The sequence below is a fragment of the Equus asinus genome, chromosome 22 (genome assembly GCF_041296235.1).
Source record: "Equus asinus isolate D_3611 breed Donkey chromosome 22, EquAss-T2T_v2, whole genome shotgun sequence".
NCBI lineage: Eukaryota > Metazoa > Chordata > Mammalia > Perissodactyla > Equidae > Equus > Equus asinus.
Genome location: NC_091811.1, coordinates 32098792 through 32122857, shown reverse-complemented (window position 1 = coordinate 32122857; position 24066 = coordinate 32098792). Strand labels below are relative to the sequence as shown.

The window sequence follows — 24066 nt, the reverse complement described above, 5'->3', positions numbered from 1 at the left end:
GAAATTCTGTCACATGCTACAACATGGATGAACGTTGAAGACGTCATGCTAAGTGAAATAAGCCAGTCACAAAAAAACAAATACTGTGTGATTCCATTTATACGAGGTAGCTAAAGTAATCAAATTCATAGAAATAGAAAGCATAATAGTGGTTACCAGCATTGAGGAGAGGAGAAAAAAGGGATTTGTTGTTCAGTGGGTATAGACTTTCAGTTTTGCAAGACGAAAAAGTCCTGGGGATCAGTTTCACAATAATGTCATTATACCTGACACTACTGAACTGTACACTTAAAAAAGGTTAAGATGGTAATTTTTACATTATGTGTTTTTTACCACAAGAAAAGACAATGCCATGAAATTAACTAGGTAGAATTTAAAACGTATTTGATTTACTTTCTTCTCTTTGTAGACATTCCCAGAACTTTCTCCCTGTGTCTCTATACTATAATGACGATAATAGTTCTAACCGCATTCATGATACAATTAGCAATTAATAGAGCCAAGATACATTTGAACCTAGATTTGCATAACCTCAAATCTTTCTGCATTTTACTATGCAAAACTAATTTTTTTTCTTTGCAGCTTAGTTTTGTTTGGTTTTTCTAATACACAGTGCAAGTGAAAAAGAGCAGCATAGTTAGGAGAATGTCAATCTGAGAGAATCCTCGAAAGGTTTGTGTTTTTTCCTAAGGAGAAGGAAAAGGAAGGAAAGTATGTCACACTTTTATTCCATAGATGACCAGGGAGAAGTCCTGTGAGGAAGCGACAGGTGGAGGCAAGAAAAGCAAGAAAGGCAATCAAGGGGAAAAAAATAGAAGGTAACGAGGAAATCAGTCTAATAGTCCTCATTCTCTAGCTCCTCACTAGCACCCAAAACTCATTATTATCTGGTTTCCTGAAGACTCTCACCTTTCCGTTATCTTCCTTCCAGGACACTCTGTGCCAGGATACTGGAGCTCCCATCATGGCTTGTGGCTTAAGGAATCTTTATTTGTCTGTCTGGCAGTTGGGAAGGGTGGGACAAGTTGCTCAAGTCTCAGCAGAGAGAGAAGAATGTGGCAGGTGTTCAAAGTATAAAGTCTAAACACATATTCTCAAACAAACACTATTATTCTTAGAAATTAAATTCCATAGCATTGAAAATACTGTCTCATATTTCAGGTAATTTATGGGCTGTGGAAGATTTCTGTCCTGCCCAGATCCCTGAGAGAGGGCACCCATCCCCCATCTGCTGCCAAGAGCTCCCTGATGAGAGCTCGCCAGGTCACACTTCTCCCTGAATTGCCGTGGTCTAACAGGAACTCCTTTGTATGGAAATGCCTGGAAAGTTATAACCTCCCTCTTTAAGGATAGCCTGTGGCCAAAGATCTACTAATTCAGGGGTACTCAAGCCAGCCCCTTACCTCAATTTGGGACAATACTGCGGCACGTTTTAAACTCTAGAGCTTTCCCTGGGATAGGTGAGGCCAGACTTTAGTTGAAGCCCATCTTTGCTTGGCTTTTCCCCCATCCTATCCTGCTCCCCTCAGTTTTTCACAGCTTTTTTCTTCTGAGAGAACTCCCCCAATAAACAACCTGCAAAAGAATCCCAGGATCTGCCTCTGCTTTTAGGGAACTTAACCCAAAACATGGGGAAAATCGATTTTTTATGAACAGCCTGAGAACCTAATTAGCATATACATTTTTATAGAAAAATGCATTTCAAATTCAATTAACCATTGCAAATACATTTTTTGAAATAAGCTTGTCTATACACCTAAGACTAACTATATATTAAAATGCGTATTTTTTCCAGATTGTTCTATAAAATATACCAGGCACATATACAGAGAAATAAGTAAAATCTTCTGCTTCTGAGTAATCACAGACTAAATAATTCAGAACTACCCTCTTGCTGAGGACAATAGAGAATTTGGCAAAGCATTTTTTAAAATTCTGCTTGAAAGCATCAGAGAGTTAATAAAGTAGTAAAGAATTATGAGGCAAGATAATTTTTGGAAAGATGGAGGCTTAGGAAGGTGAGCTAGAATTTAGGGCCACTTTTCTCCTGGAAGAATTCACCAATTCTAAACAGGCGATGACAAAATGATGACATACCAGGAGGTGAGATAACATGAATAAACTGGCAGAAACAACAGACAATAGAAATAGACCCACAAAAGCTCCATATAATAGAGTTATCAGAGAGGTGCTTTAAAACAGCAACACTCATTAGGCTCAACGAAATGACAAGATTAAAAATTTCAGCAATGAATTAGCAGATTAGAACTCAGTGGGTAACACAATGAAAGGGTACAGCAACAGGGGATAAAGAGTGAGGAGAGAATTACTGAATTGAAAGAGAGCTCAGAAAATGAAAATCCATAAATCTATAGTGAAGCACCAAGAGACAAATGGGTGGAAAACCTAAAAGAGAAGGTAAACTACACAGACGATGGAGTAAGAGTCTGACAAGTAACAATACTTGTATTTGGTGTCCCAGAGAGAGAGGAAAAAGAAAATAGTCGAAAGCAATATTTGAAGAGATAATGGCTGAAAGCACCTCAAAACTAAGAAAACCACAGATTCCAGAATCCCTCACAAATTCAAGCAGAGAAGCAATTAATCAACTTTCTAAGGACAAACTTGTAAAATGTAAACATACTTTTTGAAATATTATCTGTAAAACTGAAATAATATCACTTCACAAGATTGTTGCAGGATCAACTGTGGTGACATATAAGGACACTATATAGAAATTAATTGTAATCTCAAGTGTTTAATTTTAATGATAATTCTAAACTCTTTTATTTACTCAGAGCTAAAAATCCTGTAAAACACTTTATTTTATACAACAATCAGTCTTGAAAATTTAGGGTTAAAAACCCCTATAATTAATAGAATTGATTCATATAACAAACACTTGTTACAATATAGGTTATAATTTATTAATTATTCTCTCTCTTAGCCTTTATAGTTTTTGAGTGTAATATTTATCAATCTTAAGAAGTTGCTGGAATAATTTGAAATTACTAGAGCCAACTGGGTTTTTTTTGGCATCAAGGAAGGAATGTGGAAGAAAACCAGCAAACCAAACCTACAACTGAAATTCAATAGTCCCTAAATGACTGTGGTGTGGGATTGATATTCGTTTATATCCTTGTGAAGATAAAGATCACGAAAGTTCCGAGGGTTTTGTGATGCTCAAATAGTATTTTAAAAAAATCCATATCCAATTTTAAAAACCGCTATTAGATAATTACTAAAAGTTTATGATGCCAGGAAGTTGGGAAAGCAGAAAACTTGAAACTAGCTCATAAACATTTTAATGACCTAATAAGAGTTATTTTCACCTACAGCTATTGATCAAGCTCCAGAAGAGAAGAGAGTTTTCAGCCAAGTTTACTATCCTCACATGACCTATCTTGGCTGTTTATCTTTTCTGCCTTCTGCTGAAGTTCAAATCAAGACTTTCATGTTAAAATAGGAGGATAATTTACTAAGTGAACTGAAGGAACTGGCTTCCAGAGCCAAATGAGCAAGGAAGCATCACAAACATTTTGTTTTTTTCTGGGATGTTTACTTCCCAAACCATAAATATACGTATTTTAATCAGAGATTCTTCAACCAACAGAAAATAGTCTGCCCATAATTCCATTGTCAAAGCAGCTTCCATTCAGTTCAGTAGGATATAGTTTTCTTTTTACATCGGATTTCACGACAATGTTTTCATTTGGGGTCAAGTTTCCAAAATGAAGTACAACCACCCAGAAAATATATAATTACAACTATGGAAAGTTAACAATAAATCTTAGCATGAGTCAAATAAATTTTGAATTAATTTGTTTACTAAATATGTATTCAGGGATCAACTACAGAAAGACAAGGACCAGAGGTAAAAAGATAAAGAGCTAACTTGAAGGAGGTTATACTGCCAAGGTGGGCATCCATGCAATCCACAATTATAGAATTGTCAATAACTACTAAGATGTACAAAGTTTGCGTAAGATATATTGTATTTCTAAGCATTCTTGGAGAAACTGGGAAAGGCTTCAGAGTGGTATGCCAAAGAGTTGGGAGAGAGGAAGGCATCAAAAGAAAAGGGACAGGCATTCTAGTCTGTAACAGTAGGTTGTGCAAGTGAATTACAACATGAAAAAACACCACGTGTCCTAGAAATTCCAGTATTCAATGTTGCTGAAGCATAAAAAACAACAAGGGAGAAGTAGGAAATGAGATTATTTAGATAGACAGGGACTAGATAATGAAGGAGTTGAGATTTAAATAGACCAGCTGTCTTCAAAAGAAACCTATGGATCCTCAAACCCTTGTAAGGTCCAAGGGGAGACCCACTAGATGGGGCTCCATGCCAGCCCTCTTCTAGTAAACCGATACCATTTTATCCATTTTACATATTGGGGATTCAGGCAACACTTTATTGAAAATCACTGCTATAAGTAATGGGAGCTACATAGGAATATTATCCAGGTTTTCTCAAGAATTGAATTAATTAGACTGTATTTCACAAAGTCAGTTTCAAATTGTTTCAATATATTCCTATTTTGAAAGCCACATCATCAATTTTAAAAAGACAAGGAAAAATGAAAGTAAAACAGAGGCAAGAACCTAGAAGATGATTGAGGGCACCAGCCGAATTCTAATCAAAAGTATTTTGTTGTGTCGGATCACCTTTAAGTGGTTGGCAACATACTTTACACGGCACGCATAATCTCTTACAGTTGCCATGTCTTGTTTGACAATCACAGATATAAATGATAGTTGTGTTTTAATGAATACTTCATCTTATAATTCTTAAATATACTTCAGTATATAGGAGGAGTAAAGCAGTAATTAGTAACAGAGTTTCCTGCCTTTGGAAGGAAGAATGAATAATTCTGAATTCCCAAGATTGCATAAAACTGATTGGTGTGACCTTTAATGAAACTAAATTCTTGTTTAAATAACAGAAAATCCATTATGTGGGGGTAGCCCAGGCATTAATTATTAAACAGAATCAATAGGGAGAAATAGCAACTGCTTATCCTCAGATTTCTATACTATAAAGACTCTATTTGTTAAAACCTGGTTGGTGTGAAAATGATTCTCGAAATCCTCCAAACTAAAGTTTTTTCTAAAATATTCTTTGTTATAAAATATGGTTCCCAGAATGGTTCACACTTGGTTATTTTGGGAAGCCGTGATTTTTTTTTTAATCTACACATAAACCTCAAAGTTTATTCTGCTATTATTGATGAAAATATGAAAACAAGAACAACTGAACCACATGGAAGACTGTCCAGACAAGAATGTTAAGAGTTATGACTGAAATAATTTATTATTTGCTGAGAGCCAACAGTACGCTTAACATTAGGCAAGGCATCCAGAGAATAGGATCCCAGCCATTGGACTCACAATTTAAGCCAGATACACAAACAAGCAAATCATAAATCACAACAGCTAAGAAAATGGTGTGAATTTCACAGGCGTGAATTTCAGTGTTGATTTACTTTCTTAGCAACAAAAAATTGAAAGATACCAGAAATAATTATCATAAACATTGTCAATGCATGTTATTAATCCAGTCCCAGAATTAGCCACCTGACTAAATTTTAAAAGCAAATTTTTGACATATAGCAATCATGAGAATGCATATTTTTAGCAGCAGCATTTATTTTTATTGCATGATGTTATGAAAAGCAAATTATGCTTAGTGTCCCTAACTTCTTTGTGTGCATACATTTACTAATTTCCACTTTTCTTTCTTTCTTACCTTCATAATCACTGGCCTTGTTTGATAAATAGAAATAGTAAGCCAGTGGGATTAATTTTTCTCTGCTTTTTTTTCCTCATAGGGTAAATTTTTTTTTTTAATGAGGATAATTGGCATTGAGCTAACATCTGTTGCCAGTCTTCCTCTTTTTGCTTCAGGAAGATGGTCCCTGAGCTAACATCCGTGCCAATCTTGCTCCATTTTATATGTGGGATGCTGCCACAGCATGGCTTGATGAGCAGTGGGTAGGTCCTCGCCAGGGATCCCAATCAGCAAACCCTTGGCCACTGAAGTGGAGAACACGAATGTAACCACTACGCCACCAGGCTGGTCTTAGGGTAAATTTTTGGTGGTGGTTTTTTGTTTTTTGGGTTTTTTTTTCAGGAAGACTAGCCCTGAACTAACATCCGTGCCCATCTTCCTCTACTTTATATGTGGGATGCCTGCCACAGCGTGGCTTGCCACGCGGTGTGTAGGTCTGCACCCAGGATCCAAACTGGGGAACCCCGGGCCAATGAAGCAGAATGTGTGAACCTAACCACTGTGCCACCAGGCTGGCCCCAGGGTAAATTTTTATAGGCGATCACGTAGATATAAATTCATCCTGACTCAAGAAACCAGAAAACCAAGAATCTCAAATATTTTTCTTGTTGTCATCTTCCCAAAGAGTGCTGAAAGTCTTGATAAATAGTCAAGCTTTGGGCTGGCCCCGTGGCCGAGTGGTTAAGTTCGCGCGCTCCACTGCAGGAGGCCCAGTGTTTCGTTGGTTCGAATCCTGGGCGCGGACATGACACTGCTCATCAAACCACGCTGAGGCAGCATCCCACATGCCGCAACTAGAAGGACCCACAACAAAGAATATACAACTATGTACTGGGGGGGCTTTGGGGAGAAAAAGGAAAAAATAAAATCTTTAAAAAAAAAAATAGTCAAGCTTTGAGATTAGAAACCTACACGAGGGTACAATTCACAAATTTTCTGTCTTTACCCTGCTGTGGAAATTAGGTGGTATCGGCTTTGACTAACATATAACATCTCTGGATCTTTGTTTCTTCACCTGTAAAATGGAGGTAAAGCATAGAGTTGTCATGAGAACTAAATTAGTTAATATATTAAAATGCAAAAAACAGGGGACCTTAGTAAGCACTCAATAACAGTGAGCAAGTATTATTACTGTTCAACACCATATTTATACAAATAATATAATAATTATCATTTCCACATGTCCAAGTTTATCATGCTGGAAAAATAGACCTAACAGATGACATACTTTAGAATTATCTACAATGAAATGCCAAGGAAAGGAAGGTGTTTTGTTTATGTTTTCTGAGAAATCAAGTATGAGAATTAGGGGGCACTCCATGAGAGGCAATTCTTTCACTTAGGAGCCTCAACACAAAGGGCATAGCTGCTGAGCAGGAGTGGATGCAGATTTTGTGGGTCTTGAAGGTTATACAGTTTGAGGTCCTCTTTAAGGTAATATGTACATACATTTAATACAAAATTAAGTACCGTGATTTTAATGGGATCCATGTACATGAAGCTCACAGAAACTTAAACTTCATTAGCTTCATGGTGGATCTACCCCTGCTGGTGAGATAAGGAGAACTTCAGATCCCACCAATAGCAGAGGGTAGAAATGAGAAATAAGGGTTAACGTTAGTGCTTTGAAAGTGAGTTGTGGAAACTAATTAACATGAAATCTCGTTTATGTATGTAACTGCAGGAACCAAGAAGGCCTATCCGTATGTCCAGAGAGTGTGACATGGCATGTACACAGTTAGAATAAGGTCCTCTTAAGACCATATTCTGTAAAATGTGCTGCTTGCCTGGTTCTGGTCACCAAAGGACCCAGCATCAAGACGAGGGTCAAAGTAAGGTGTGCATAGTCCAGATACACAGAATAGTCCCTGCACAGGCTGTTTAACACCAGAGTTTGTGTGGATTACAGAGGGATTTGTTTGGAGTGTATTTATTTCACTCAACAAATTCTTGTTGGGAATTTACCATGTGCCAGCTACTCTTCTAGGTAAGGGGGATGCAACAGCAAGAGAATCGATTAAAAAAAAAACAGGGCAAGCAAAAACCCTTTTGATGCTTACCTTCTATTTAAGGACCGCAGAAAATAAACACGACTAATAAGTAAATCTCATGGCATATTTGAAGGTCGGTCGTGCGTGCTATAGAACATAAACTAAGGAAGGGGGAGGGGAAGGCTGGGGAGCACAGAGGTGTGAGTTTAAAGATTTAGGCCAGGAGAGGCCTCACTGTGATTGTGATATTTGAATAAGAACTTAAAAGAGGAAAGACTGAAAGTAGCAAGCCATGAGGATATCTGAGGAACAGGCATTCCAGAAAGAAGGAACAGCAAGTTCAAATTGCCTAGACCTGTGCCTGGCACACAGCTGCTGTTCAACCACATGTATTCAGTAAAAAGGAAAAAGTGGGTTGGGCTAATCAAGATGAGTTTTAGGGGGTGACGTGGGGAGGAAAGCCAGTTTTTTTCCTTTTTGGCAATGGGGCCCTCAACAAAGAACAGAAGAGCAGGGGCCTCTGTTGTGGAGGTTATGTGGCTCTGCAGCACCGGGTGTCACCGTGGTCACTCCAGGCCACTGTAGCATTTCCTTAGGATGGATCCCCTGAGCCCTTGGTCCTGTCCTGCCCACTCAGCATGGCTTTGACTTTGTCCTCTTCAGAACCAATCTCGTGGCCTCAGCAATGGACTCCATTACTTCCCCTGCTCCCAGCAGCTCTACGATCCCTGGGCTCTGATGTGGTACATCCCTACCAGTTGCTTAGTTTCCGTCTCAGCTCCAGGCACCTCAACTCACATCACTTCACATGGCTAGTTCTACAGAATCCACAGCAATGGCACCACCATTTTATAATGGCAATTGGCACAAATCAGTCAGTCTACACTTCCAGGACAAATAGAGCACTTCTTTTTTCATAATATCAAGCAAAATCATCAAGCAGATTCTATAGTCAACTAAGTGAGTTGAATCAGAACGGGCAAGTTGTTTCTAACTACCTAAACACTCACCTTCCATATTTCACAAGGAAGAGAACATAGAAAAATCCACCAGCTTACTTCATGCACATTGCAATAGTGCACTAAACGTCTTCTACTTAAATCTCCTGAGTTACAGTTCATTTTCATTGGCTCCCATAAACACTCAAGTCTGTAAAATTTAGTAGTGCGAACAGTGCCAGGCTAAAAGTAGACTGGAAAGAATTTGCTTATATATACAACTATAATAATTTGAGAGACTGTAACGAGCTACGGGCCAGCCTATCATTTATTCCCGCGTCCCACCGCGATCCTTTCCTGCAGCCATCCTGGAAACACCCATCCTTTCCCTGTCCTGAGACAGTTCCCAGCAACTAAAACTCTAAATCTCTAATTTATCGAGCACTCACTACATGTGAGGCCCTGAAGGAAGGGTGCCACATACAGGGCCTCATTTAAAATCAAGAATACCCTGAAAAAGAAGGTAATAATATTATCCTTATTTTACAATTATTAAGATTTAAGCTCCGATAAGGCATATAACTTGTTCAAGGTCATACAGCTTATTAGTGCCTAAACCAGGATTAAACCATAGAGCTATAGGATGCTAGAGCTTGAAGTTTTAACTATATTCTCCACATCCCCAAGTGTTAATCCCACTGGGAGAGCAGGATGAGGCAGGAGGCGAGTAGTATCGGTCTGACAGTAATAAATGGCTTCCCAAGATCCCCCCCGGACAGACGTTGTTCTTGGTCTTCCTTTCCCCTTGGGAATGGAAGCCTGATTTTGTTTGGGATGGGAATGTACCCAGCTTAATATTTTTTCATCTTTCCTTGCAGCTAGAGCTGGCCACATGACACATGGCCAATGACATGTAAATTAAATTCTGCTAGGCAGTTCTGGAAAAGGTTGTAGTTGCAACCTTTTCCAGAAGGACACAAGGGACAAGCTTGACCAGAATCTTCCCTCCTCCTTTCCTCCTGCCCCAAATGTGAACAAGAAGCTGGCAGAACTTGCAGCTGCCCTCTTAAAACCAGAAGGGAAAATCGAAAACAAAACAAAACCCGAGAAGATCTTGGCAATGAAATCGAATGACTGAACCCACATCAGACCACCTACTTCCAGGCAAGTTGTTATGAAAGGAAAGTAAGTCCTTCTTTATTGACACTGTTCTTGGCTGGGTGCTGTTCCTTGTAGATAGACGCTGAATCTTGTAGATGGACACAGCCATCAGAGCCCAGCTCATCCCGGCTCAGTGCTTCTCCATCTGGTCTACCCTTCTATCCCAAACACTCACCATCAGCCAAAGATTTAAATGTTGCACAAATTATAGAATCGAGGTTCAGCTAGGTACTTTAAGGTCAGCTATTTCCTTACTCCATATGAATATGATGTTTTTCCCTTCTGTGATGTGTGCGTTCTCTTTTGTTTCCTGTGTGTATGTTTGTTTCCTCCACTAAATTTTATATTCCATCCAGGATATGGTAGTGCTCTGCATATACTGGGTATTGATAAATACTTGTTAAATAAAATACAATAAATCAAAGGGTAACTTGCACACTGAGGGATGTTTTTAGTGGGTTTTTCTGTCTCTTTGATATCCAATACTTGCTTTCAGGCTGATGGTATATTTCTTTAAACAGTAAAAGTACACATATGATTTATATCAAATATTAGTCAGTACTATCAAGTGGCAGACTAACATTAAAAATCAGGTAATGATCTCCAATCCATGTCTACCTTCCCCCAATTCTCACATAACTAACTAAATCAAGGAATATACTATGACTTAGTTTTTATGTAAGTTTCTATTAAAGAAAGACCAAGCCTTAATGCAATATTTTCAGGATGGCTAGGGTAGAGGGCTCAATGTAGTCTAGTGAACAGAGATATTCTTTCCCAAAATTACTGGAGCTGTCTTGCTGAAACCGTCCACCAGCCCCTGTCCTTGTGACATCCATAAAGAAATGAAATCACCTGAAAATTAAAGCGGTCATCAGAGATGTGTTGTATTATAACTTAAAGCCATGGTACTCAAAGTGTGGTCCACATAGCAGCAGCATCAGTGTCATCAGGGAACTTGTTATGAATTACAATTCTCAGACCCCAGAAATCTGTGTTTTACAAACCCTCTAGGTGATGGTGATAATGCTAAAGTTTGAGAACCACTACTTTTTACTGGATTAACAGTGATAGAAGGAAATAAATAAAGTGAACTGAGAAAAATCTAGAAGGAGAAAGCGATAAGAAATGAGGAGGAAGAAGGGTGAAGAAGGTAAGAATGATGGATAAATGGCTGTGGGACACTTTTTCATAATTATCTCCCACACCACGTTAACACGATTTTCTGTAAAATCTATAAAAGATATGACAAGTTTGTTATGAGTGAATTTCTTAAGCAATTGATGTGATTGAATTTTGTGTGTTTGTGTAGAAAGTGGTGAAGGAACTGGGTTCTGTGTACAGATTGACATCGCGGGGGAAGAGAAATTGCACAACCAGAAGGAACAGAGAAGGTCCCCCTGGCATCTGAATGGCATGTGGAATTTCCCTAAAGAAGTTCTCCTTGATGACATGTGACACAGAATCTAAGTTTGCTGTAAATACGGATCTTCTTCCGTCCCGACACCCCTGCGTAAGTGCACCCCCACCTTATACACATAAACACACAGGCCTTCCTAGATTTAGGAAAATACTCATATTGCTTCAGCACTTCTGTAATTGGACACTTTTATCAACTTCACTCCTTGCTGTCAGGTCTTGATGTAACATCCTGATATTGTTTTTCTCCATCAGAGTCAAGGTTCTTCCTGGAAGTAGATTTCCTGTTATCTTTAGGGAATCTTGGAGGGAAAATATCCTTTTAAAAGCAGTTGCTGAAATCTTCTTCAAAAGTTTTGTCATTCCTTTGGAATTTTAAACTTCTACTTACATTAATTTTCACTCTTGCATTGATCTGTGATTCTCATCATCGAACCTGTGAGTTCCTTAATTTTAGGGACTCAGTATTATTCACCTTTGTGTTCCCAATGACCAGTAACAGTGCCTGACGCACAATAAATGTTTGATGAATAAATTAATGGTGTTATCAATAGACATTAATCTTTTCCAGGCCTCAGCTTCTCTCCCTCGAGTCCTGTGCTAGACACCTTCCCTTTGCTCCTGGCATCCACTCTCCACCGGCTCCACTTCCTTGCACTTGGACTTCTTATTAGGTTCGGCCAATGGAGAGCTATGACTGGAGACTGGAGGGAAAGAAGAGAATAAGGTCAGAGTGTATTCCCCTGCTGCCTCCTTCCCTGTGGGGTCACCGCGAATTAGCTGTGTCCCTTGACCTAAGATGACTGCTTCTTTCAAGGAGGCCTTCTGCACACTCTTCTTCCCCGTTCTACTAACTGCTTCTTCCCCTCCTTCCTTTGTGATAAAGAACGGTACTCGTTCTGCTGACCCTAGCCAGATTGACTGCACTATTCTTTGTGGTTCCTCTACATCCTGCCTACACCCATGTAAATATTAAACAATCCCCAAATTATCCTAATCTGAATGTGCCATCTCTTTACTGTTGGAACACTGACTCACAAAACTACCAAATACAAAAATATTGGAAAACCTTAATATCTTTAACTGTTCACCAGCAACTGGGTTGTTCTCAATACGTGTTGCTTTCGCATAAATAACCTATTTTAAAGATTTCATAAGTATAATATTTTACATTACATATTGCATATAAACTTATGCCCTCCCTAGTCTCCTGTCCAGGCGGTGCAGAGGGGCACTGAGCCAATCAGTGTCTGTAGAATGTTCTAGTAGAGCCAGGTCTCCCACAAATAACTTCATGCAAGGATTTCAGAGAATGTGCAAATATGCATGTAAAATATCTTCCTTTTGGTTTTTATATGCATAATACAATTTCTCCCATAGGTATCATATCTTTGATTTATTATTTTTGCTTTTTGATTTGTTGGGATATTTACATTTTAAACTTTTCAGCAACAAAACCACTTGTGGAACTTTGAAAAATATACTTTGAAATCTGTATTTTTTAAAAGCCCATCAGATGGTTTTGATTGGAACCCAGGGGGGACCCCTAGTATATGTTATAGTGTCATAGGGTTAGTATTGAGTAGTTTTACCTGTTTGACTTTTTAATAACCTTTTGTAAATGTCGTACCACAGCCCGAGATTGTAGATGACCCACATGCTTGTCTTTGCATCCAAGGGAAGTGGTGAAGGGAATAACCCTGGTATCAGAGGCCCTGGCTTGTACGTCTCCACTACCACTGAGAACAAGTTGTTAATTTCCCTACACCTTGCTATTCTCACTTGTAAAACAGAAAGGTTGAAGAAAATGGTCTCTAGAGTCCTCTCCAAATCAGTAGTTTTTTATCCTGGTGTCATTAGAAAAAAGGGAATACGTTTCTTTTCAAAACTCAGTCTTCATAGCTACATATAACTGTATATAACCCCAAATGATTTGAAGCCCTATATACATTATTTTCCAAGTAAGAAAAATTCAACTGTGCCTCTCCACAAATTCTCTACATTCTTCCTGCCTATAATTTCTGTTTTATTCACTGTTATTACTACATCTAATTTAGGTCATTTCATATAATTATTGGAACAACCCCTTCTCCAAATCTCAACTTCCAGCACTCCCTTCATCATGCTCTCTTTATGTAGAATGAACTCAACTGCCCACAGCACCTTCCACAGACGGTGTCTTACTTGCTTAATGATACCCAGACACACTCCTTAAATCTTAAAGTGCTTCACCGAGTCTCTCCACCCTGCGTCCCTTCTTTTGTGAATTTTTTTTAGAGAATTTTTTTTTTAAGATTTTGTTTTTTTCCTTTTTCTCCCCAAAGCCCCCGGTACGTAGTTGTATATTCTTAGTTGTGGGTCCTTCTAGTTGTAGCATGTGGGACGCCACCTCAGCGTGGCTTGATGAGCGGTACCATGTCCGCGCCCAAGATTCAAACCGATGAAACACTGGGCCGCCTGCAGCGGAGCGCGTGAACTTAACCACTGGGCCACGGGGCCGGCCCCCCTTCTTTTGTGATTTAAATCTCTGGAAGATCTTTCTCAGTCCCTTCGATCTCAGTCCTCTTGAACAACTTTACATAGCTTATTTTGAACTTCTATGCCAAATATATATCCAAAAACACATCCAAGTTTAGCCCCTTTTACCGTGGCTACTGCTTCCTCCATAAAGCCTCCTTGGGCTAGAAGACCAAGTAACTCCTCAATGTCACCTTCAATGACAGTATGACCTCAGCAACTTCTCCCTCACTTGCACTTATTCATTCAACAAACATTTGTTGAGCACCTACTCAGTGGCAATACTCTGTCCATTACCCACAAATGCTTTATGTCCTTTCACACATGCATATTAAATCTGTGTCTATTTTGTCACCATTCGTTACTCAAATGAATAGACACCTGCTTGTGTCTGCGTGCATCAGCACAACCCCGGAAGTAGAAGGATCACATCCGCTCACTTTAGTACAGTCATAGGGCCGAACTGCTTGCTTCTTGAGGCATTCAGGCTTTCAGAACCCTGCTGACACAGGCCCAGGCACTAGTGAACATTGTGGTATGCTGCTCAGATCCTCTTGCCACGGTGAAGGACTTATTACCCCTGCTGCTCAGAGCACAGCCTGCAGACAGCCCCTAGCTTCAGGCTCCTTCAAATACCACTCCAGCTAAAGAGATTCATGTTGTCCAAGTCAGGTTCTCTTTGAGGATGGCCTACATCCAAAGACTGTTCAGCACAGGACTAGAAAGGCCCATCTCTCTCCTCTCAGCTCGGGGTAGCTGTGAAGTAGACTTCGAACTCCCCATAGGCTTGGCTGAGCCTTTTGCCGAAACCGCCTTGAAGCTTGACCTTCTCCTCCCCCGAGGCCTGCTTCGTTCCCTTCTCTTTCACAGGCGTTGATCCTAGGAGAACTCTGTAAAATGCCTCCTGCAGGCTGGTCTCTGTCTTAGAGTTTGTTTCTTTGGGACCTCAACCTGCAACACACAGAATAGATTAGAAAAGGTTTCCACAACTAGATGAGTAGGAATATAGAGGCAGAGCCCACCTACAGCAGACAAGATCTCAGTTTTCCACTTTCATTTTAGCTTTTTGATAAAAGAAATCTTGAGCTGGTCCAATGATGTGGTGGTTAAGTTCAGGGCACTCCACTTCGGTGGCTCAGGATGGTGGATTTGCATCCCAGGCGCAGACCTACACTGCTCATCAAGCCATGCTGTGGCAGTGATCCACGTAAAAATAGAGGAAGGTTGGCACAGATGTTAGCTCAGGGCCAATTTTCCTCACCAAAAAAAAAAAAAGAAGAAAGAAAAGAAAGCATAAAAAAAAGAAAAAAGAAACTGGATGCAGAGACCATGCATTAAATAAAGTGAGAAAACTGATTCAGCAAAGTGCCTGTTCTTTTCTAGTCATGGTAAATCCTATAATGCTTAGCTTTAGTGAGGAAGAATAAACATTTATTGAGCAACTATTAAGTTCTAGGCATTTTAGCCACATTATTTCATTCAGTCTTTACAGTTACTCCGAAAAGGCTGACACGCACAAAGAATTAAGGTAACTTGCCAAATATCACACCATTAATAATTGAGTTAGAAACAATAGGACTTGGAATACTGCAAAGGACAAAAGGATGCAAGTTTTTAGCTCTTAAAAAAAAGAGGCAAAAATTTCAGTTAAATTTCTCCTTTCTGCATGACTCTTTAATATAAGATTTTTACTCTCCGATTAAAGAGGAGACCATCTTGCTGAGTTTGCCTTTCGAAGCCATGCTGGAAGTTCCTACCAACCCTTGGTAGAGGTAGAGGAAAAGTGACCCTTCTTGCTCTTTATTATTTATACCCTCGACAGAACAATACCTTCCCAATCAAGCCTTGTCACTTTCTGATGATGGCGTTCCATTAATCTCCCAAGAAAACACCAGTACTGGCGCACATCAAGTAACTTTGTAAAACATAAGGTTCTGGTAATTTAAGAATAAAAGAAGGCACTAAACCTCACTTTTCCCCAGGTCCACATATCACTTCTCAGGCTTGTTTTTTTCCAAAGACCACCCCCAAAGAAGCTATTTAAGCTCCTGGGAGGGCCTGCTGAATTTATGGCCCAGAGAAACGTGTTAAGTATTAGCCAATTGTGCCAAGAGACTGCTAAACTGGATTTTGTTAACTGAACCTGAAATTTTCTGGGCCTTTTACAAGACCTGCAAATTTCAAACTGAATTTATACGTGTTTATAATAGCCTGAAAAATCAAAGTGAAAGGGACCAAAGAGACCTTTGGAGTGAAAGTCTCTTTCTCATGTAGACAGTTTAATTGCTCAGTGTGAAATAACACAATGCCATTAAAGATCCTTCTGGAGGGCCTGGTCCACCCATACAGTGGTGAATTTCCTTCCAGTATTGCAATATGTTGCCATTGGCTCCTCACCACTGGAAAGCTGCTTTTGGAATCCTGCAAAACTGGCTCTCTGTGATTGCTCTTGAGCAAAGACCACATTCAGCAAATTTTAAGCAGGGACAATAGGTCATTGGCTCACGCAAAAAAATACCATTTCCCTAGATAGGTCTCTATCCTAGTGGTGTTTGCGTCTTAAATAACTTCGAGCCCTTATGGAGCAATCTGTCTTGTCAATTTTTTTCAACTTCCTGCCAGGCTCTGTATCAGAGGAAATTCAATATTTGTCTTTGCAGTCTTTGTGTCCTAAGTAAACAAAGTGTCCAAAAAATTGTCAAAAATCATGAAATACCAATTTTTCTAATAGTAGGAATTTTTGTATTTTTTCACACTTTACTATTAATTCTTCTAATAGTAACATTGACTTGTAAAACAGTAAGTGGTCCTGATTCATGTGGCTATAAATGATGAAAAGCGGTAGTGACCATTTATTAAACACATACTAACCCTCACTGTGGGCCAGGTACTAATTGATGCGATTGGCACATGGCTTATCTCAACAGCTCTAAAAGGAGAGTCAGACAGGTTAAGTAAAAAGCAGTACAACTAGAACACAGCCTGACTCATTCCACACTGTGCTTTTAACCATTGAACAGTCTCTCCAGAGTGAAGCTAGAAGACAAATGGTGACCTCTTTTTTCACTCCCTTCTCCAGAAATACTGTTTACAACCCTCTCACAAGGCAAGAGAAGATGAGGAGCTTGATAAAGTCATATTTTATCATACAATGACTTTGAGAGAAAAGCAATGAATATGCCTTCAGCCTGGCAAAATTCCTGTGCACAGTTCTTGTGCTTGTTGTCTTATGATCTTATTTGATAAATAAACAAATAGATAAACACACATATGTATATATTACAAATTATATATGACATGTATATAAATTATATATGAAACATATATGAAAAAGTACACACAAAATTCTATAACAAAGGAACATAAGTATTTATGGAGAAGTTACAACAAGGTTTTCAATGGAGGACTTTGTATTTATTGAGGGAACTTTGCCAAGACATTTGTATTCTGTCAACAGTTGAAAGGTATGATTTTGACTCCATTTTGCAAATGAGGCTGAGGATAAAGTTAAGTGTCTCACACGAGGCCACATGGATATTAAAGCTAATCATCTAAACTAAAGCACCCCCTCAAATTCTCACACTGTCAACTTTCTTATCGTAACAACTTCACCGTTTCCAGCTGATTTCCAACAGCTGTTTTTGTTATTGTCCTCGATGTTGTTTTCATTTCCTGCTCCCCATTTACATAGAGATATTTTCAGAATAAATCTGCCTTTCAGCCAAGATCAATTTGTCCTACTTTAATTCTCACCAAATGATATAACATAGGGTTGACTCAACTGCAGTAATTGCCAAACTTTGCTGCCATTGAAATCACCCAGGAATCTGGAAAGACAGACTCATGTTGCGTTGCTGTCCCCAGATATTAGGATTTATTTGGTATGGGATGTGATCTGGGAATCCAGGTGTTTCAAAGCTCCCCCAGGTGATTCTAATGTGCAGCAAAATTTGGGAACTTTGTTCTATGATTCTTTTAGTCTTCTCGAGGGCTGAATCTCCAAAACTCCCAGCTTGTGCCATGGACTATATTATTCACTCTCTCTTTTTATTCCAGTTGTCTATGGACCCTCAGAGCCCTCCCCTCATTCCTTGAAGATTATTATATTATTATATTAGCAATGGTCACTCCAAAGCAATTACTGCCATAATTCTTGGTGATTTCCATATCCAGGTAGACAATGTTTCCAATATCTTGTCCTTTCAGATTCTTGCCTCCTTCCTTGTATTGTGGTTGTCCTTAACACTGCCTAAGTCACTTCTGACACAACCATACCCTCCATATGTTTTACCAATAACTTTATCATTCCCCAAGCTCAATTTCAAGTGCACCTCTCTCCAACCATTACATCCTATCTTTCAAGATCATTTACTTCTGTCCTCAACTCTAACAATCCCTCAGCTGTGTTTGGATCTGTCTTTGGATCTCCAATTATTCTACCACCTTTTCACCACCCCTTACGGTCCTCATTTTCTCACCTCCTTCTTATCCAGCTTAGATCCTAGAATTCATCAGTATCATTATTCCCTTATACACACAGTCTCTCACTGCCTTCCCCTCCATAGTAGTCCTTTGGCAAAATGCCAAACCTGGCTAAACATCAGTCTGTATCTAGTTTTCATATGCACCAAAGTAGGCAAACAGATCCAAAAAAAAGCATTCAAACTTGCTGACTGGGCTCACTTTAAAATGATGACTATTATCTTCAGATAGGCCCTTTGTGCTGCCAGGCCATACTACTCATTTCCCTAATTCATTTACTCATCCATCTTCTGAGCTCCTCTGAGCTGATGACCTAGATTCTTATTCTGTGGAAAACTATGAGACAAGTTGAGAGATAACATCCACATGGGTCTACCACAAAACCTACCACACCATCTCTTTGTTTGCTCATTTACTTGACCTTCCCTTCTGTTCTGTGGATGAACCTTCTGTGCTCTTATGCGAGACCACGTCTCCCCCTACACACTGAATTTCACCCCTCTCACTTACTTAAGGACCTCATTCAGACAATGTTCCTCTTTCTTTTTTTTAGATCATTTCTGTTAGCATGCAAACATACTGTAAGAGTTCTTATTTAAAGAAAAAAAATGCTCCCTTGACCCCATATCTCCCTCAGCAACTGCCTCATTTCTCTGGTTGACTTTACTAAAAAACTTCTCACTCTCTCCGTTTGCCCCAGTTACATTATTTCCCCGAATATCCTATTTTTCTCTTGAACCCAGTCTAAGTGGGCTATTGTCCCTACACTGAAACAGCTTTTTACATCATCCCAAATGACCTCCAGATCTCCAAATCCGAAGGTCAAGTCTTAGTCCTCATCTTGACCTCAGCAGGTTAGAGACAGTGAATCACTTCTTCCCTCTTCAACCAACTTCTTCACTTGGCTTCCAGGACACCACATTCTTTTGGTTCCCTTCCTATTTTTCCAGTTGTATCATCTCAGTCTCTTTACTGGTTTTTCTTCATCATCTTACATGTGAAATTTTGAAATCCTTGGATTTCTACACTTTTTTTTCCTCTTTCTACACTTATTCCCAGGTCTTCTCAATCAGTCTCATGGTTTATGATCTTTATGCCAAAAGCATTCCCAGTCTTCAGTCCATGCTCCCTGAACTCATCTCAGATATCTAGCTGCCTACTCAACATGATCACTTGGATGCTAATAGCCATCTCAGAATGTTTGTGTTCAAAAACAAATTCTTGGCAACTGTGGCCATATGTCCACGAAGCCCACTTTGCTGTACCTGGACTTTTGAGGGGAAGGGACAGAAGAAGCAGATGTGTTAGGTTAAAATGAAAGAGAAGAAAATGAGGCAGAGATGGAAGTAAAGTGTTTTGAAACTGATTAGAATCCATGGAGTGAGATATGAGTTAACGGTCAGCTACTGCTCTGGGAATTGCTTCTGATGTCTTCACCTATTGAAAGAAGTTTTTGTTGTTGTTGTTGTTTCTTTTTGGTAAGGAAGATTGGCCCTGAGCTAACATCTGTTGCCAATCTTCCTCTATTTTGTTTGTGGGATACCACCACAGCATGGCTTGATGGATGGTGCACAGGTCTGTGCCCAGGATCTGAACCCATGAACTCTGGGCTGCAGAAGTGGAGCATGGGAACTTAACCACTATGCCACCAGACCGGCCCCAAAAGAAGTTCTATATTTTCTCTTTTTTGGTAAATCTTTATTCTTGGTTTATTAAGCTAAAACAAAAGGTATGAGAAGATATAGATAAATAAATAACTCTTGATTCCTTCCAATACAACTCACTATTCCTCTAGTGTGTCCCATCTCAGTAAATTGCATAGTATTTCTTTCAGTTGCTTGGAAAAGAAATCTTAGAGTCATTCTTGGCTGTCTTTCTCTCTCACACATTGCATCCAGTCCATCAGCAAATCCTGTTGACTACTCTTTAAATATGTACCTTAAATCCAACTACTTATTACTTCCTCTGCCACCACCACCCTGGTCTAAGCCAGCACTGTCACTCACCTGGACCGTTGCAATTAGCCTTCTAAATGAGCTTGCTGCTTCCACCCCATTCCCCTCCAGTTTAATCTCCACCTGCAGCTGGAGGTTTCCTTTTGAAATATAACACATATTAGGGGCTGGCCCCATGGCCGAGTGGTTAAGTTTGTGCTCTCCGCTGCAGGCAGCCCAGTGTTTCATTGGTTCGAATCCTGGGCGCGGACATGGCACTGCTCATCAAGCCACACTGAGGCAGCGTCCCACATACCACAACTAGAAGAACCTACAAGGAAGAATGTACAACTATGTACCGGGGGGCTTTGGGGAGAAAAAGGAAAAAATAAAATCTTAAATATATCTATATATATATAAGACATATTATGTCACTCGTCAGCTCTGTGTCTCCCAGTAATTCAGTCTCCCTTAGAGTAGAAGCAACATCACCACGTGGATTGACAAGGCCCCCCATCGACTGCCCTTCACTATCTCTGCCAGTCTTTTTACTGATCTCCCCCTGGCTCGGTACATTCTCGCCTCACTGGCCTCTTTGCTATTCCTCAAATAGGCCAAGCATACTCCAGTTCATTCGCTCTTCCTGTTCTTTGTTTGGATTCTTTTCTCCCAAATCTGCAAGGCTTTCTTCCTCACTTTCTTCAGGTCCACTCAGATATGACCTTCTCAGATAGCACTTCCCTGATCACTCTATATGAAAATTCATCCTGCTTTTTTAAAAATCACTTACTGCTACCAACACATTATACAGAAGTCAACCGATATTTCTGTAAAGGGCTGGATAATAAATATTTTAGGCTTTGAGAGGCAAAGGTCTCATCTCTGCCACAACTACTTAACTCTGCCATTGTAGTGCAGAAGCAGCCACAGATAACATGCAATAGAATGCAGGGCTGTTCTAACAAAACCGTATTTATACAAATAGACGGTTGGCCAGATTTGGTCTGTGAGCCTTGGTTTGTCAATACCTGCCTTATATAGTACCTTCTTCTTTCCTAAACTTACCCTCTACACTGTAGACTCCTTGTTGGTAAAGATTTCTCTGTTTAATAGTAGCTGGTCAATTAACATTTTAAAGTAAATATTGCATGTTGAAATAGAAATAAATCTGTTTCTCTTTTTGTAATTTTTGCATACCTTTCTGTGATTTTCTGCCATGGGTTGATCGGTACAAAATGATAATATTTTCACCATTCAAGAGGTAATTGTGCATGTTTGGGTAAAATTTTTAGTATTGTTGTAAAAAGAAAAATCCAGCTAGCAGTCATTGGTAGATTTTCTTTATAAAAATATAAAATCAATCCTTTGCATGTTTTGTGGTTAGGCACATTACTATTATTGTTTGGCATCTTTGTGTTGTGTTTTCTTAAAAAATAAAAATTGAATTGAATCTGAATCAAATTGGATAATAATCTACCTTTAATGTTTTAAAATAAAGTAGAATTAAATATTTGTGATGGCAATCCATTTCTCTGAGGGAAGTTGCCTTCCTTTTAAATAGGAAAATGGTCTTAATTCTAGTTTCACAAAACACAGAAGATGCACGTGAGCTCAGGCTCTCAAATATACATCGTGCCTGGAATCCATATGAATCCTTACATAGATGTTTCCAGTGGAAGCCTACTCCAAATACCATCAGAATCCCACTGCCATCAAATTCTAAAGCTGTCAGCTCAAAAATAGAGGAAAAGCATATGATTCTGAGCAATCTATCCTACTGGCATATTTCTATGGCCACTGTTTGACGGTGGTGATTGCTTCCAAAGATATGTTCAGACGAAAGCATCAGTGTCTATAATTTACTCAAATTTAATTTTTCACTAGCATAAAAATTTTCAATTTTACAGCCTGTCCTGAAACTAAAGCAAAAAGTTTGCTTCTTGAAGTTATTTGATCTTATCTCCTATACGTCCCTGAATTATGTCTTAAAATCATCCTCCTGGTGTTCCTAATAAAAGCTGTTAGAGAAGACGTCAAGATTTCTTATTTTCCTAATTGTCGTAGAAAACACAGGAAGTTTTCAAAGACTGTGAGATTCCACAACACAAAATGCTTCTGTGCTCAATGCCTCTCAGGCATCCACAGCTGCCATCAGTTAGATATTTTTGATTTGCTACTAGATCATTATTTTGGTAAGAGTAGAAAGTAGGAATTAAGAAAAATCTTCCTTCTTAATAATAGGCAATCTTTTCTCCAAAATTGCTAATCAAAAGCCAAATAAATTCCTAGAATTATCCAAACTAATTGAATTTCTTTCTCATCTCAAGATGCTGTTCTTCACAGACGGTTCTGGAAAAGAAGGCTACTCTTCTTGCAATTGCTCGGAACATAAAAATTCTCTATCTAGGCCTTGAATTATCACCTTTTCCTTTTCTAAAAACAAAAGTGCACTCAGTGTGCAATGCATATCTCTAAAGGAAAATAAATGAATTTCATTCAGATGTTTGTGAAACCAAACACGGACGCTGTCATCTGAGAAGCAGAATTTATGGGAAAAAAAGAGAAAGATGGTTCTGGGATAGTTCAAATCCCAAAGGAAGAGAAAAACACATAACACTTAGCAAGAATTCCCACCAGAAATGAGGACACATGCATTTGAGACAACGAAAAACTGAATGGAACCCAAAAACAATAGACAGATAAGGAGGTTTAGATGAGTGAAAACTATTTTTTCTTGTTTATATTACAGTGTTATAACCAGATTTTAGGGCAATTTGCCAGTGATAAATTTTTAAGCCTCCTTCAAATATGACTTGTTTAAGATATTGACTTCAGTATTCTAATAAACATTGGCTTAATAGGGGTCACCAGTGTGCTAAAAAATTCTCACGATTAAAATACTTGCTCAAGATTTATAGATGAGAGAAAATGCTCATCAGCATTCTGCACAAAGGTAGCAGGCAAGGAAAATAAGAGCGTGAGAGCTACTTCAGAAAGTCTCTTCTGAAACGTCCCTGTGAGTTAGTCACACCAGTTGAACACTGGCTTGCACTCTTGGACTAGGATGCAGCCAACAGTTATCTTCCCGCATGGGAGGAATGTTAGTCTGACTTGAAAGAAAGAACATACTGAACGTTATAAAGTTTTGTTGGTGCATCTCAAATAATCTTAAGGCTTAGTGCAATTCTACGTAAAATCCCAAACAGATATTTTTAACTAGGCAGATAATTCTAAACTTCTGTAAGCTGAAATGAGCAAGAAAAACTAATAAGTTTTTGTAAAGAACAAAAGAGTAACATGAGGAATTTATCTTACCAGACGTTAAAATTTACTAGGAAGCTATGATAATCAAAACTGTGGAGCAAGAACAAGAATGAATAGATCAATGAAATATAAATAAAGAACCTAAGAATACATATAGTTATATAAAAAATTAATGTATGATACATGAGATTAGTAAGAAAATATGTAATGTGTAATAAATAAATGTGTAAATAAATAAATATGTAATATGCAAAAAATATGTAATAAATAAAAAAGTATATGATAAGTAGGAAAAAAGATTGTTCAATAAATGGTTCTGGGAAATTGATCAATTATTTGAGAGAAAAAGCAAGTAACTCCGAGTGCGTTATAATGTTAAAGATTAAAAATTCAAAGCAGAAAAATCAAAGCTGGGAGAAAATGTAACTAAATATTTTCAATGGTTTATATGGAAAAACTCACAAAGAAAAAATTATTCAATTCGATTATTTGCAAGTACTATCAAGAAATATCATTACCAAACTTAAAAGGAAAACACTAAAATGGAAAAATAAATGTGAATCCAACAA

The 24066-nt window shown here is 38.7% G+C and overlaps 1 long non-coding RNA gene across 2 annotated transcripts; it reads left to right on the top strand.

The window, feature by feature from the left end:
- Positions 1-9768: 9768 nt before the first annotated feature.
- LOC123287593 (uncharacterized) lies at positions 9769-23813 on the top strand. Of its 2 annotated transcripts, XR_011497015.1 has the most exons (5): positions 9769-9905; positions 10896-11034; positions 11194-11394; positions 11872-12027; positions 22561-23813. It is a non-coding gene; the product is annotated as an uncharacterized lncRNA (long non-coding RNA). The 2 variants fall into 2 exon arrangements; XR_006530934.2 differs by lacking the exon at positions 22561-23813 and having other exon boundaries at positions 11872-13557.
- The last annotated feature ends 253 nt before the right edge of the window (positions 23814-24066 follow it).